At 42.3% G+C, this 17,768-nt stretch overlaps 1 protein-coding gene and 1 pseudogene across 1 annotated transcript in view; both read right to left on the bottom strand.

Moving 5' to 3' along the window:
* The window catches only part of LOC118381434 (zinc finger protein ZFP2-like), a 135,405-nt pseudogene extending 125,936 nt beyond the window's left edge, over positions 1–9,469 (bottom strand).
* Positions 292–17,768, bottom strand: part of LOC127914381 (oocyte zinc finger protein XlCOF6.1-like) — a 52,449-nt gene continuing 34,972 nt past the window's right edge. Inside the window, exon 4 of the mRNA XM_052490162.1 lies at positions 292–613. The gene's annotated coding sequence lies outside the window, so the exon portion shown is untranslated. The remainder of the gene's footprint in view (positions 614–17,768) is intronic.

The following is a 17,768-nucleotide window of genomic DNA, read 5'->3' as shown; positions in this document are numbered from 1 at the left end:
CCTACAATTTATTTTAAGGATTTAGAAATATTGAAAATGTAGAACGAGGAATGTCAGAGTCTGGAATATAAATATATACAGTTGGTTTAAAATGTATATGATGGTGTATCTAGACATTATGGACCGTATATGAATATAAAAGGTGTGTACAGCAGTAGTTATATAGGATGAGCCTTGACTAGAATACAGGATGGAGTATAACAGAGTTACACAGCACAGTGTAGACAGTCTGAATTCCTGAAGCATTGAGTGATGAGCACATATCTTTATAGTTTCCTGTTCCTGGGTGGGATTTTATTCATACAAGGACACAGGTGTAAATTGATTTGCAACACAGGATGATACTCCCAAGAACAGGAGCTTATAATAGGACAGTTTCACAAGGTTAGTCACATACTCAGTAATGTGGACACACAAACAATTAACATTTTCCATTACAGAGTCTGAACATTTTCATGTCATTAAATCATCAGTGGGCCAACAATGCAAATGTCAACAATGGAACTAATGCATCACATCCAAATATCACTTGATTATCTGTAGTGCTGGAGGAATGACACACCCAGATAAACACACAAAGAGTTTTAAAAAAGGACAGTTTAAAAGAAGGAACCTGATCTCCTTTATATTCAAACTGACAGACTCCATATTCAATTCATGTTTTCTAATAAAAACAAACAAATATATGTTTGAGTATACCCTGTACCATTTAATTTCATCTGGTAAAGACAGGTAAACACATTGTCAGTTAACAATATAAGACAACAGGAGCACTGTGTATGTTCTCTGATGAATTTTAAGTCAATGTGATGTGAAATATCAACATACACGCTAAGAGAAGTAATTTCTCTCTCCTGTGTGGATTTTCTAATGACGTTTAAGTGACTTATGAGTAATATGTTTTCCCAGTCTGAGCTTTTCTAAGCCTTCTCCTCTGTGTGCAGTCTAATGTGTTCTTTCAGGCTTCCTAAATGGGCAAATGGTTTGCACCCTGGGAGGAGTGGTACGGCTTCTCTCCTGTGTGTATTCTCTCATGTCGTTTCAGGTTTCCTCTCTGGTTGAAAAACTTTCCACATTGGGAGCAGTGGTACGGCTTCTCTCCTGTGTGTATTCTCTCATGTTCTTTCAGCATCCCCGACCGGTTGAAACACTTTCCACATTGGGAGCAGTGGTAAAGCTTCTCTCCTGTGTGTATTCTCTCATGTCGTTTCAGGTTTCCTCTCTGGTTGAAAAACTTTCCACATTGGGAGCAGTGGTACAGCTTCTCTCCTGTGTGTATTCTCTCATGTTCTTTCAGCATCCCCGACCGGGCGAAACACTTTCCACATTGGGAGCAGTGGTAAGGCTTCTCTCCTGTGTGTATTCTCTCATGTAGTTTCCGGTCCCCCGAATGGTTGAAACACTTTCCACATTGGGAGCAGTGGTAAGGCTTCTCTCCTGTGTGTATTTTCTCATGTTGTTTCAGGTGTCCACTCTGGTTGAAACACTTTCCACATTGGGAGCAGTGGTACGGCTTCTCTCCTGTGTGTATTCTCTCGTGTTGTTTCAGCATCCCCGAATGGTTGAAACACTTTCCACATTGGGAGCAGTGGTAAGGCTTCTCTCCTGTGTGTATTCTCTCATGCCGTTTCAGCACCTCCGAATGGACGAAAGACTTTCCACATTGGGAGCAGTGGTAAGGCTTCTCTCCTGTGTGTATTCTCTCATGTAGTTTCCGGTCCCCCGAATGGTTGAAACACTTTCCACATTGGGAGCAGTGGTAAGGCTTCTCTCCTGTGTGTATTTTCTCATGTTGTTTCAGGTGTCCACTCTGGTTGAAACACTTTCCACATTGGGAGCAGTGGTAAGGCTTCTCTCCTGTGTGTATTCTCTCATGCCGTTTCAGCACCTCCGAATGGACGAAAGACTTTCCACATTGGGAGCAGTGGTACGACTTCTCCCCTGTGTGTATTCTCTCATGTTTTTTCAGTTGTGCTTTCTGTTTAAAACTCTTTTCACACTGGGAGCACTGGTGTCGTCTTGCTGGTTTGGACGTCCCTGGCTCTGGTTCCTCTGAGTCTGGTCTTTCTCCTGCCAAAGACAGTGTTATTTTTAAATAGAGACCCAAATGTAACCACATGATAAAAAAAACCTTGCTACGAGGGTAAATCCTAAATCAGATCTCTCAATAACCTGAGGCCAGTTTGAACAATCTTAGTGTGATTTTAAAACAAATGTAGAGCTTCCTGGTAATTCTGTTTACATTACTTATTTTATTCATCCTGTTTTACAAGTCAGAACACAAAAACCTAGACAGTTCTAGGACACTGAAGACACAGGTGTCGCTGGATTCCAATTGAACAGGTGGTTCTAAATATATAACTTTCATAGCTGTATGATACAGAATGTGACCTACACACTTCCTTAAACATAAAATAATGTTTAATCATTAGATGCTACAGTCCTCCTTTCAGACTCCACAATGTTTTATCAAAAGATGCTACAGTCCTCCTTTAAGACTCCATAATGTTTCATCATTAGATGCTACAAGGCTCCTTTAAGACTCCATAATGTTTCATCACTAGATGCTACAGTCCTCCTTTCAGACTCCATAATGTTTCATCATTAGATGCTACAGTCCTTTAAGACTCCATAATGTTTCATCATTAGATGCTACAGTCCTCCTTTAAGAATCCATAATGTTTCATCATTAGGTGCTACAGTCCTCCTTTAATACTCCATCATGTTTAGAATGTGTCTGGAAGCGCTACTCTATCTATTCTACTCTCATCCTTTCGGTTTTAATAATATTTAAAAAATAATAATGTTACAATAGGTAATAACTAACTTTAATAACTAGGGTTAATACCTGCCTGGCGCACCAACAAAATATTTATTTAGCCCCATCTAACAATACCGCTACAGAATTAGCATAGTAGGCCATGTAACTTAACCTGTAGTGACACCCAGCCCGTGAACGGGACCGTTATCATCATCTGACACTAATTAGCATAATGCAACGGGCATAAATCTTCCTAGAAAATCTTCCTATTCATGAAAATCACAAGTGAAATCTATTGGAACAAAGCTTAGCCTTTTGTTAATCACCCTGTCATCTCAGCTTTTCAAAATATGCTTTACAGCCAACGCTAGACAAGCATCTGTGTAAGTTTATCATAGCCTAGCATAGCATTATGCCTTGCTAGCAGCAGGCAAACTTGTCACGGAAATCAGAAAAGCAATCAAATTAAATCGTTTACCTTTGATGAGCTTCAAATGTTTTCACTCACGAGACTCCCAGGTAGAGAGCCAAAGTTAATTTTTTCGCAAAATATTATTTTTGTAGGCGAAATAGCTCTGTTTGTTCTTCACGTTTGGCTGAGAAATCGCCCGGAAATTGCAGTCACAACTCCGAAAAATATTCCAATTTAGCTCCATAATATCGACAAAAACATGGCAAACGTTGTTTAGAATCAATCCTCAAGGTGTTTTTCTAATATCTATTTGATAATATATCCGTCGGGACAATTTCTTTTTCTCTAGGACCGATTGGAGTAATGGCTACCTCTGCACTTTACGCGAGAACTCTTTCGTAGCCACCATGTGACCACTTACGCAATGTGCCCCCATAAGGCTATTCTTCAACAGAAATGCGTAAAACTACGTCACAATGCTGTAGACACCTTGGGGAATACGTAGAAAGCGTAAGCTCATTGATGGTACATTCAAAGCCATATAGGGAGTCATTGGAACGCAGCACTTTCAAAACCAAGGGCACTTCCGGATTGGATTTTTCTCAGGCTTTCGCCTGCAACATCAGTTCTGTTATACTCACAGACAATATCTTTACAGTTTTGGAAATGTTAAGAGTGTTTTCTATCCAACGCTGTCAATTATATGCATATTCTAGCATCTTTTCCTGACAAAATATCCCGTTTAAAACGGGGACGTTTTTTTCCCAAAAATGAAAATACTGCCCCCTAACACCAAGAGGTTTTAAGGTAATCAGAAATATTTAGGACTAACTTATTCCTTGACACCCATTCTGAAACGAACTGCAGCTCTATGTTAAATGTTGCAGTCATTTCAGTCGCTGTAGTAGCTGACGTGTACGGTGTTGAGTCATCCGCATACATAGACTCACTGGCTTTACTCAAATGTCATTGGCATGTTGTTGGTAAAGATTGAAAAAAGTAGGTGCCAAACAGCTGCCCTGGGGAATTCCTGATTCAAACTTGATTTTGTAGCTCTGGGGCGGCAGGTAGCCTAGTGGTTAGAGCGGTAGGCCAGTAACCGAAAGATTGCTGGATCGAATCCCCGAGTTGACAAGGTAAAAAACTCTGTCGTTCTGCCCCTGAACAAGGCAGTCCTAGGCCGTCATTGAAAAAAATAATTTGTTCTTAACTGACTTGCCTAGTTAAATAAAGGTTACATTTTAAAAGAAAAACTCTTTATCCACAATATAGCAGGGGGTGTAAAGCCATACGTTTTTGTCAGCAACAGACTATGATCGATAATGTCAAATGCCGCACTGAAGTCAAACAAAACAGCCCCAACAGTATTTTTATCATCAATTTCTCTCAGCCAATCAGTCATTTGTAAGTGCTGTGCTTGTTGAATGAACTTCCCTATAAGCTAAAAGTCTATATTTGTTTACTGTAAAATAGCATTGTATCTGGTCAAATATTTTTTTCCCAAAATTGCAAGGATTGGTAACAGGCTGATTGGTCGGCTATTTAAGCCAGTAAAGGGAGCTTTACTATTCTTGGGTAGTGGAATGACTTTAGCTTCCCTCCAGGCCTGAGGGCACACACTTTCTAGTAGGCTTAAATTCAAGACAAGGCAAATAGGAATGGCAATATTGGCTGCTATTATCCTCAATTTTCCATCCAAGTTGTCAGACACCAGTGACTTATCATTGTTGAATTTATTTGCGCATTGAAGATGCTCCAAAGACTTTTTACTGTCATTCTTCATGTCATTTATCTTTGTTTCATAGTGTAGTTTCTTCTTTTTATTCAGTTTAGTCACATGATTTCTCAATATGCAATAGGTTTGCCAATCAGTTATTCAGCCAGACCTACAGGGCTCCGGGCAGCCGAGCGGAAATGGAGGAAAACTCGCCTCCCTGCGGACCTGGCATCCTTTCACTCCCTCCTCTCTACATTTTCCTCCTCTGTCTCTGCTGCTAAAGCCACTTTCTACCACTCTAAATTCCAAGCATCTGCCTCTAACCCTAGGAAGCTCTTTGCCACCTTCTCCTCCCTCCTGAATCCCCCCTCCTCCCTCTCTGCAGATGACTTGTCAACCATTTTGAAAAGAAGGTCGACAACATCCGATCCTCGTTTGCTAAGTCAAACGACACCGCTGGTTCTGCTCACACTGCCCTACCCTGTGCTCTGACCTCTTTCTCCCCTCTCTCTCCAGATGAAATCTCGCGTCTTGTGACGGCCGGTCGCCCAACAACCTGCCCGCTTGACCCTATCCCCTCCTCTCTTCTCCAGACCATTTCCGGAGACTTCTCCCTTACCTCACCTAGCTCATCAACTCATCCCTGACCGCTGGCTACGTCCCTTCCGTCTTCAAGAGAGCGAGAGTTGCACCCCTTCTGAAAAAAACCTACACTCGATCCCTCCGATGTCAACAACTACAGACCAGTATCCCTTCTCTCTTTTCTCTCCAAAACTCTTGAACGTGCCGTCCTTGGCCAGCTCTCCCGCTATCTCTCTCAGAATGACCTTCTTGATCCAAATCAGTCAGGTTTCAAGACTAGTCATTCAACTGAGACTGCTCTTCTCTGTATCACGGAGGCGCTCCGCACCGCTAAAGCTAACTCTCTCTCCTCTGCTCTCATCCTTCTAGACCTATCGGCTGCCTTCGATACTGTGAACCATCAGATCCTCCTCTCCACCCTCTCCAAGTTGGGCATCTCCGGTGCGGCCCACGCTTGGATTGCGTCCTACCTGACAGGTCGCTCCTACCAGGTGGCGTGGCGAGAATCTGTCTCCTCACCACGCGCTCTCACCACTGGTGTCCCCCAGGGCTCTGTTCTAGGCCCTCTCCTATTCTCGCTATACACCAAGTCACTTGGCTCTGTCATAACCTCACATGGTCTCTCCTATCATTGCTATGCAGACGACACACAATTAATCTTCTCCTTTCCCCCTTCTGATGACCAGGTGGCGAATCGCATCTCTGCATGTCTGGCAGACATATCAGTGTGGATGACGGATCACCACCTCAAGCTGAACCTCGGCAAGACGGAGCTGCTCTTCCTCCCGGGAAGGACTGCCCGTTCCATGATCTCGCCATCACGGTTGACAACTCCATTGTGTCCTCCTCCCAGAGCGCTAAGAACCTTGGCGTGATCCTGGACAACACCCTGTCGTTCTCAACTAACATCAAGGCGGTGGCCCGTTCCTGTAGGTTCATGCTCTACAACATCCGCAGAGTACGACCCTGCCTCACACAGGAAGCGGCGCAGGTCCTAATCCAGGCACTTGTCATCTCCCGTCTGGATTACTGCAACTCGCTGTTGGCTGGGCTCCTGCCTGTGCCATTAAACCCCTACAACTCATCCAGAACGCCGCAGCCCGTCTGGTGTTCAACCTTCCCAAGTTCTCTCCGTCACCCCGCTCCTCCGCTCTCTCCACTGGCTTCCAGTTGAAGCTCGCATCCGCTACAAGACCATGGTGCTTGCCTACGGAGCTGTGAGGGGAACGGCACCTCAGTACCTTCAGGCTCTGATCAGGCCCTACACCCAAACAAGGGCACTGCGTTCATCCACCTCTGGCCTGCTCGCCTCCCTACCACATCCACCACTCCCAACTACAGTTCCCGCTCAGCCCAGTCAAAACTGTTCGCTGCTCTGGCCCCCAATGGTGGAACAAACTCCCTCATGACGCCAGGACAGCGGAGTCAATCACCACCTTCCGGAGACACCTGAAACCCCACCTCTTTAAGGAATACCTAGGATAGGATAAAGTAATCCTTCTCACCCCCCTTAAAAGATTTAGATGCACTATTGTAAAGTGGCTGTTCCACTGGATGTCATAAGGTGATTGCACCAATTTGTAAGTCGCTCTGGATAAGAGCGTCTGCTAAATGACTTAAATGTCATGTAAATGTAATTTGCCATCTTTTTGCCTCCCTCTTCATCAAACCATTTTGTAATTCCGCATCAATCACTTTTAATTCCTCATCAATCCACATGGATTTAACAGTTTTTACAGTCATTTTCTTAATGGGTGCTGCTTATTAGTAACTGGGATAAGCAGTTTCAAATGTGTCATGGGCAGTGTCTGGTTGCTCATCATTACACACCAAGGGCCAACAAATATTATTTACATCAACAACATAGGAATCACTACAAAAAAATGTATGACCTCTTATACACAATATTAGTCCCAGCCTTTGGAACTGTGGTTTTCCTAGACATGGCTACTATATTGTGATCACTTAAATGTAAATGTAAATATTGTGATCATCTGATGGATCTGGATACTGCTTTAAAACCCATTTCTGCAGCATTAGTAAAGATATGATCAAACCATGTTGATGATTTCATTCCTCTACTGTTTGTCACTACCCTGGTAGGTTGATTGACAACCTGAACAAGGTTGCCGGCACTGGTTACAGTTTGAAGCTTTCTCTTGAGTGGGCAGCCTGATCACAGCTTTCCTCCAGTATTAGTTAATTAACAGTGTCTTGAGTTTAGTTTGCCTGTTCTACAGTCTTGCAAAGATAGGGGGGTTGACTGGGACAGGCAATGTAATATCCATAATGTTTTAAGGAAAAGTTTTTGTAAAACAAGCACCTTACATTGGATCATCTTGAAACTTTCTCTCCAAAGCTAGCTTTGTATTTGTTCAAACTAAACTACTTACTTTGATGTGTCAAATCTGATCCTTTCTTCTCTTCTTCTCCTCTCACAGTTCCACTCAGCCCCGTTGTTTTCCTGCAGTTCACCAGCAGCACAGACAACCTCTTCATACCCAGCAGTAACGTGCTACCAGGAGAGGCATGACACGGGGACTCCGGGAGGGAGGAGGGGCTAGCGTTGTCCTGGTAACCATGAAGAGGGGACACAGACGCACATCATTATGGATGCTGATGTCACTGTTGTCATGAAGTGATTTACAGAAACCCAGCCCAGACCCAGAGAGAGCAAGCTGTATGCTAGACCAGACCAAGCTGCTACCAGACCAAGCTGTATGCTAGACCAGACCAAGGGTACTGGACCAGGGTAGGACCAGACTAAGCTGTTGTCTGGAACCAGACCAAGCTGTACACAGACCAGACCAAGCTGGATGCTGACCAGACACTGTATGTCAGACCAAGCTGTATGCTAGACCAGACCAAGCTGTATGCTAGACCAGACCAAGCTGTATGCTAGACCAGACCAAGCTGTACCATCTGGTGTTCTGATCTGGAGAGACTCTTCTCTTCCTCGTCAGCATCAGGATGTTGTTGAGGCTCCCCAGAGGATCCACCATAGTCATGTCTCTCTCCTGTGTGAACGAGAACATCAAACAGATGGTAAACTGATGACCATCTATTGCAATCATAGAGTCTTACAAGAGGCATGAATATGTCTAAAATGGCCACTTTCATCATGATTTCCTAAAATACTGTTTGTGATGCAAATGTAAAAGGGTTGTTCCACGAAATGGGTGGCTTTTGCGTCCCTTTGTTATTTTAAGTAGAAAATATGCACCAATATAGAATTTTAAAAGCCTGTAATATTAGATGAGGGGAACTTCAATATAGACCACATGGAGAATTCAATACATCTAATTGAAAAGTCCCTAAAATATATGAACCAATTGCAGATCGACCCTTTAACAATTCCTACAGTACTGAACAACATATTAAAGTGTAGAACTTCAGTAGAATGCCCCTTTAAAACCACACATTAGTTCAACAACGGCATAGTTTGTGTCCCTGTTGAAGACAGTACTCACTGGTGTTAATCTGATATTCCGTCTCTTCTCTTTTTACCCCCAAAACGTCTTCCTCCTTCACCTTTATTGAGATAGCATCATCTTCCTCTCTAAACGGTTCTTTCTCTTCTTTCACTATAACAGCCTCCTCTTCCTCCTTTTTCATTCTGAAAGATTCTTTCTCCATACAGCAGACCTCCTCTTCATTAGCAAGGGAGGAGTAGTTTAGTGAGCTCATGGTCAGGGATGTTAGCTAGCTAGTTAGCATTAGCGTCTAGCCTAGTGCTAGGCTCAGTGTCAAACTTCAACACGTTTGCAAATTGAACCAGTTGATACGTCAACCGAAACTTGTTTAAAACACGGATATTAACTAATGTACATTAACATGGTCTAAAACGTCAATATTTCAGTTTTATGTTGGCTAGCAAGCTACCGAGGTGGTTGGAAGAGTTGGCGCCTTGTTGTTCCTGAAGAAGTGTACCGTCCAGTCCATTATACGTCACGCAAGAAGAGTCAACTGAAAGACGCTCATCGCCATCTGCTGGCTGGAGTGGGTAACGCAGTTTGGAAACAATAGTTACTACACCTTTTGTATTGGAAAGAACGTCATAATTATTTAATAATAAGCTGATACATTTTCTCTTCCAAATAATACGTTCCTGTACACGGACGTAGAAGCTCAATATGAAAATGTAGATGATTAATAAAAATACTTATATGAATAGGTAGTGTGTTGATTGGTAGTGTGTCACATTCTTTTTAATCTACATGTGACCATACTATTCCCTTAAAGCCACGCTCTATAAGATACAAATCATCCTGTAAACAACAGAACAAATGCATCACATGCAAACAGATATACACTGGGTAGACAAAACATTAAGAACATCTGCTCCTTCCATGACTTAGAAAGACTAGGTGAATCCAGGCTAAAGCTATGATCCCTTACTGATGTCACTAGTTAAATCCACTTCAATCTGTGTAGATGAAGGGGGACAGGTTAAATAAGGATTTTTAAGCCTTGAGACATGGATTGTGCATGTGTGCCATTTAGAGAGTTAATGGGGAAGACAAAATATTTAAGTTACTTTGCACGGGGTATGGTAGTAGGTGCCAGGCGCACCGGTTTGTGTCAAGAACTGCAACGCTGCTGGGTTTTTCAGCTCAACAGTTTCCCATGTGTACCAAGAGTGGTCCACCACCCAAACAGTGGTGGTTTGTGCCGTTTAAGATGAGGCAGGACGATGTGTTTTTTCATGAGCATGGCCTTAATTCTATTACAGCATATTGGATGACTGTCATTCATATGTCCCTCACCCTGTTCAATGTAACAGCAATAGGTTTAGGCTACTACATGATACTCTAATTGTCCCTATACCCATCATGAGGTAGCAACCTAGCCTATGAATGAAAGTTTAGAATGTAGGTTCACACAGGTCGAGAGAACATTTTGCGATGACAGACAGTGACACATAGACAGACAGTGACACATTCAATACTTCCTTGCACACTCTCGCCTGCATCTAGCTGAAATAGAGATATCACTGGACAAATTCAGGTATGTTTATCCCCGTTTTGTTCCATTTAAACGTTTGTCAACAGAATCGGCGGAATGAATACACCCCTGATCATGCATAAACACAGTTCACTTTCATTACAGACACGTTGTATTCCTTCTTGCATCTATGTGCTCTCCTCTTATCACCTTCTCCCTTTGTTTCTGTACTTCAATGCACAACACATCAGCTGTATGTCACCAGGAGAAAAAACCTTTCCAAGCCAAACCATTTCATAACTGCTACACACAGCTTACATTGTTGTCACCATATTAGCTAAAATAACATCATAGTCAACAGAGCTAATAGAGAACTAACTCGTTAGTAAACCTGCTACAATCATGCAGTAACGTTACAGTGTACAGTCAGTAAGCAGTTTAGCACTTACCTTGGCGGGTCCCAGTGGCAATAAATTAGTCAAAACCAAAAGCTTGCCTTGACTTGGAAGAGTTCCAGTGTTGTGTTGGATAGTCATAGCCAGCTAGCTAACATAGCATCGCTCTGTTTGAGCCAAGTGTTTGAGTAGACTAAACTAGATAGCTGCATTTGCTAGCTAAGTAAGTGAAACTGAAAGTGGAAAATAAATGACGAAATATCTCTCTCTCGCTTCTCCTTCATTTTGGAATAAAATAATTTGTTCAAAACTGTTCAACTATTGTATTTTTCTCTCTTTTAATCAACTACTCACCACATGTTATGCACTGCAGTGCTAGCTAGCTGTAGCTTATGCTTTCAGTACTAGATTCATTCTCTGATCCTTTCATTGGTTGGACATCATGTCAGTTCATGCTGCAAGAGCTCTGATGGGTTGGAGGATGTCCTCCGGAAGTTGTCTTAATAACTGTGTAAGTCTATGGAAGCCTTGAGAACCATAATCCTCCTAGGTTTTGTATTGAAGTCAATATACCCAGAGGAGGATGCAAAATAGTATGTTTTAATAAATTATTTGGTGACGTGATTATATTTAGTATAGTTTTATCTAAAAAGGACCAGCTTTTAAATATTTTACCATTTTTATTTTTCTGAAAATAACTGAGGACGATGGTCCTCCCCTTCCTCCTCTGATGAGACCCCACTGCACGCCAAAGGACACCCAGCCAATTTGACACATTTGTGGGAAGCATTGGAGTCAACATGGGCCAGCATCCCTGTGGAACACTTTCGACACCTTGTAGAGTCCATAACCCAATTAATTGAGGCTGTTCTGAGGGGAAAAGGGGAGGGTCCAACTCCATATTAGGAAGTTGTTCCAAATGTTTGGTATAATCAGTGGATATATCTGCCATTTAGCAGACACTTTTATCCAAAGGGATTTGCAGTCATGTGTACAAACACATTACATATGGGTGGTCCCAGGAATCAAACCCACTTCCCTGGTTTAACAAGCACTATACTCCACCAACTGAGCTACAGGACCACAAGGAATGATCAAGGAATGACGCAGATAAACACACACAGCCTGAGTTTCAAAAATATAATTGAATCAAAGACCGTAACATTGAAACTGACATACTCCATATTTAGTTACAATCAAATATTATTTGTCACATGCGCTGAATACAACAGGTGTAGATCTTAACGTGAAATGCTTACTGACAAGCCTATAACCAACAACGTAGATAAGAAAAATAAGGGTTAAGAAAATATTCCCAAAATAAAAAGTTTTAAAAAGTAGCTCAGTAAAAAACTCAAACCTGAGCTACAAAATCCTGAGCTTCCTCAGTAATGAGGCACCCCTCAGTCCAGGTGGGCCCTTTGTTAGGGTTACTAGTCCAAGGTCAATGGCGGCTAAGAAAGCTAAGACTAAGAGTGGCGTCCACGTCCCGCACCAGAACCGCCACAGTGGACAGACGCCCACCCAGACCCTTTCCTACAGAGTCAATGTGTGCGGCTATCCGCACCTTTGGGGGGTACTGTCAGATCCTTAGTTATCTTTGTTTTCTTTATTATTTTGGTTAGGTACCAGTGTGACATGGGTGGTTTATGTGTTTCGTCTTGTCTAGGGGTTTATTAGATTTATGGGGTCAATGTGGAGGCTATATAGTCAGGGTTGCCAGTACAGAGTCAATGGAGGCTATATACAGGAGGTACCAGTACAGAGTCTCAATGTGGAGGCTATATACAGGGAGGTACCAGTACAGTGTCAATGTGGAGGCTATATACAGGAGGTACCAGTACAGAGTCAATATACAGGAGGTACCAGTACAGAGTCAATATACAGGAGGTACCAGTACAGAGTCAATGTGGAGGCTATATACAGGAGGTACCAGTACAGAGTCAATAGGCTACAGGGGTACCAGTACAGAGTCAATGTGGAGGCTATATACAGGGGTACCAGTACAGAGTCAATATACAGGAGGTACCAGTACCGAGTCAATACAGGAGGTACCAGTACAGAGTCAATGTGGAGGCTATATACAGGAGGTACCAGTACAGAGTCAATGTGGAGGCTATATACAGGGGTACCAGTACAGAGTCAATGTGGAGGCTATATACAGGGGTACCAGTACAGAGTCAATGTGGAGGCTATATACAGGGGGTACCAGTACAGAGTCAATGTGGAGGCTATATACAGGGGTACCAGTACAGAGTCAATGTATATACAGGAGGCTATATACAGGGGGTACCAGTACAGAGTCAATGTGGAGGCTATATACAGGAGGTACCAGTACAGAGTCAATGTGGAGGCTATATACAGGGGTACCAGTACAGAGTCAATGTGGAGGCTATATACAGGAGGTACCAGTACAGAGTCAATGTGGAGGCTATATACAGGAGGTACCAGTACAGAGTCAATGTGGAGGCTATATACAGGAGGTACCAGTACAGAGTCAATGTGGAGGCTATATACAGGAGGTACCAGTACAGAGTCAATGTGGAGGCTATATACAGGGGTACCAGTACAGAGTCAATGTGGAGGCTGCTACAGGAGGTACCAGTACAGAGTCAATGTGGAGGCTATATACAGGAGGTACCAGTACAGAGTCAATGTGGAAACTAAATATCACAGGAGGTACCAGTACAGAGTCAATGTGGAGGCTATATACAGGGGTACCAGTACAGAGTCAATGTGGAGGCTGTAACAAATCAAGTATTTGTCTGTAAATGCGAGTGTAGCGAAATGCTTGTGCTTCTACAAAAGTAATCTAACTAACAATCAACACAGTGTATAAGGAACATGTACATAAGGATATATGAATGAGTGATGGTATACAGTAGATGGTATCAGTACAGTATATCATATGAGATGAGTGTGTAGACAAAGTAAACAAAGTGGCATAGTTAAAGTGGCTAGTGATACATGTGTTACATAAGGACAGAGTCAATGAGTATATACATATGCATATGGGATGAATAATGAGGGTCAATGTAACATTATATAAGGTAGCATTGTTTAAAGTGGCTAGTGATATATTTACATAATTCCCATCAATTCCCATTATTAAAATGGCTGGATTGGGGTCAGTGTCAATGACAGTGTGTATATACAGGGGCCACTCACAGAGTCAGTGGTGGCTGTTTAACAGTCTGATGGCCTTGAGATAGAAGCTGTTTTTCAGTCTCTCGGTCCCAGCTTTGATGCACCTGTTCCCTACGGTGAATCGGGGTGATGGCAGTGGTCATGGTGGTTGATGTGAGGATATCTTTAGTGGCCTTCCTGGGAGACTAGGGTCAGGATCGAGGGAAAGTGTCCTGGAGGGGGTAGTTTGTACAGAGAGATAATTGATGAAAACCTCACAAGAGCACCTCTGGAGAGCCTCAGGTTGAGGGGAGCAGTTCACCTTACCAGGCAGTGATACAGCCTAAGCCAGGATGCTCTCGAAGACATCTGTAGAAGTGGCTTTTGGTGACAAGCCAAATTTCTTCAGTCCTGAGGTTGAATAGCCAGCTGCTGGATTTGAACCCGATCGAAAACTCTGAAGTGGACCAATTAGCTTTGTCTGTGATGTGTCCATGCCAAACTTACAAATCTTGAGAGGATCTGCAGACTGTTCCATCGAATGTGGAGAAACTGTTCAAATCTGGGGTTTCCAAGATTGTCCACAATCATCTCCTTAGTTTTGTTGGCGTTGAGTGTGAGGTATTTTCACTGACAAAGGGCCCTCAACAAAGCACTGAGTTAAGGTTCTGAATACTTATTTAAATGTGATAATTCAGTTTTAATTTTGTGCATTTGCAAACATTTCTAATCCTGTTTTTGCTTGCGTCATTATAGGGTGTTGTTGTGAACAGATTCATGAGGAAAACCTCCCAATTGAATCAATGTTTCAGAATATTCCAGTAAATTCAGGAAGTAAACTGAAAATTCAATTCCTTCTATGGTTTTCAATGAGGAAAATGTGGAATTTGGTTTACCCAGTTGACTGCAATGAAATGGGTCGACTCCAACCCTGGTTTTACTACAAATCTGTCAGGTCATCATTTAGTCAATGCGATGTTATAATGCATAAAGCATTCTCAGATGGTTGTTCTCATTCAGAGTAAATTATTCTAATTGAGATAAAACAGAATTAAACAAATTTGTATTAATACCTGAATCTAGGGTGTCAGGTAGGTTGAGGTGATCTGGTTGATTCTCTGCTCAAAGCACTTCACTGACTGTGAGTCAATCTGGCGATTCTTTGCTCAGTTACCTTAGCTTTCTTGGGAACAGGAACAATGGTGGCCAAGCATGGTTGATTCTCTGCTCAACTATATACTGACTGTGAATCAATCAGGTGGAGGCTATATACAGGAGGTACCAGTACAGAGTCAATCTGGTTGATTCTTTGCTCAGTACAGTACATAGTGGAATCAATCAGGAGGTACCAGTACAGAGTCAAGTGAGTCACAAATACAGGGTGCAACAAGATTGAGTGTTAACCCAATCTGGCTTGAGGCTATAATCACTGCTAAAAGTGCTTCAACAAAGCACTGAGTTAAGGTCTGAATAGGTATTTAAATGTGATATTTCAGTTTAATATTTAAATGCATTTGCAAAATTTCTAAAATCCTGTTTTTGCTTCTCATTATAGGGTGTTGTTGTGCAGATTCATGAGGAAAACACTCCCAATTGAATCAATTTTAGAATGATTCTCAGTAAATTCAGGAAGTAAACTGAAAATTCAATTCTGGTTGATTCTTTACTTTCTGAATTGACTGTGAATCAAATGGTTGACTCCAAACTGGTTTTACTACAAATCTGTCAACGTCATAATTTAGTCAATCAATGTTATAACTCATAAAGCTCACAACATGTGACTGTTCTCATTCAGGTAAATTATTCTAATTGAATAAAACAGAATTAAACAAATCAAATGTATTATGCACCTGAATAACTCAACAACCTGGTTGATTCTCTGGTTGATTCTCTGCTCAACAAACTTTGTTTGCTGTGTCCAGGCTGTCACTTCTGTCATCAGCTACTAACACCAGTGCTGCACCTTTGTCCTTGTCCCTGGATGACGGCTTCCTGCTCCCTCTTCCATAGTGAGAACACTGATGGCTCAACATGGTTTTCTGAGAGACTGGATGACGGCTTCCTGCTCCCTCTTCCATAGTGGGAACACTGATGGCTCAACATGGGCTTCCTGGTTATGAAAGAAAGTGTGGTGGTCAATGGTAGCCTCTCCCATTGTTTGAAGCAGTTGGAGTCTTTGTTGGCATGTATCCAGACCCCAGAATGGTAGTAGAAAGGAGGCTGTTCCCCGCATGCTTCCTCACAATCATTGTCTGGATCGACCACTCCCCCACCTGACCACAGGACCAGTATTGCTGTCTGATCTTCATTCCTACAGCCTTCATCTCCATCCCTGGTGTCTCTTCACTGTCTGATCTTCATTCCTACAGCCTTCATCACCATCCCTGGAGTCTCTTCACTGTCTGATCTTCATTCCTACAGCCTTCATCTCCATCCCTGGAGTCTCTTCACTGTCTGATCTTCATTCCTACAGCCTTCAACACCATCCCTGGAGTCTCTTCACTGTCTGATCTTCATTCCTACAGCCTTCATCACCATCCCTGGAGTCTCTTCACTGTCTGTTCTTCATTCCTACAGCCTTCATCACCATCCCTGGAGTCTCTTCACTGTCTGATCTTCATTCCTACAGCCTTCATCACCATCCCTGGAGTCTCTTCACTGTCTGATCTTCATTCCTACAGCCTTCATCACCGCCCCTGGAGTCTCTTCACTGAGTAAGTAAAGATTCCTAAGAAACCTCATCACCATTCTACTTGTCTATTATCTTTGTTTACTAGTCTTTGTTGACTTGATTTTCCTACAATTTATTTTAAGGATTTAGAAATATAGAAATGGTAGAACGAGATGTCAGAGTCTGGAATATAAATATATACAGTTAGTTTAAAATGTATATGATGGTGTGTCTAGACATTATGGACCTTATATGAATATAAAAGGTGTGTTCAGTAGTAGTTATATTCCTGAGCCTTGATCATACAGGGTGGAGTACTGGGTTAGACTGCTGTAACAGTGACTAAGTTCAGGGCAGGGTACTGGGCAGGCCGGCTAGGTGACTCTTTGTCTGATGACCTCAGATTCCACACATTAAGTATTGTCATCAGCATCATGTTATGTATGCTTGTCACTGGCTGGGGAGTTTATCAGGATCAAAATTATGAAAGGAGCAAAGTGTAGACTTTGTATAGGCACTGTTCAGCCTGAACTGTGGAGTGACCCCATCCCTGGGATATCAGCAACTCAGTGACTTCATTCCTACAGAATACATCTCCATAGTTTACACAAATATTAGTCTCTTAGCTCTTATTGCAGGACTTTGAATGTGGTACATCACCTCCCCAATCAACCTGGAGTCTATTGAACATTCATATTGACTTCATTCCTACAGCCTTCATCACCATCCCTCAGCCCATTCTCTTCTGATGTCAAAGCTGAAGTGTATTGTTGCTATAGGAGTTTATGATTAATAATCCTATTTCATTCACACTAAGATGTCACCATACTATTCATTTAAAGCCCCTCTGTCAGATATTCATTCCTAAACCAACATCATGGATCCAATGAGGGTGTATTATGACATCATATAGAACTTCAGACATTCCAAATATCAGCTTCATCTATCAGAGGAGTGAATTTGACTCATCTGAACTTCATTCCAAATCAGCCTTCATCTCCATCCCTGAAGGTCTCATTGATGGAAACAGGATATTCATTCCTACACTTTAATAAATGCCCAGACGATTTGTTCACTGTCTGACAATTTGTTTGTCTTTTTGTGTCAGTAAAAATGTCATCCCAATGGAGTGGAAACTCCTTTGATCTTCTTTAAATAAC

Source organism: Oncorhynchus keta, chromosome 32 (genome assembly GCF_023373465.1).
Source record: "Oncorhynchus keta strain PuntledgeMale-10-30-2019 chromosome 32, Oket_V2, whole genome shotgun sequence".
NCBI lineage: Eukaryota > Metazoa > Chordata > Actinopteri > Salmoniformes > Salmonidae > Oncorhynchus > Oncorhynchus keta.
Note: the sequence above shows the minus strand (reverse complement) of the source record. Positions and strands in the feature narration are given on the sequence as shown.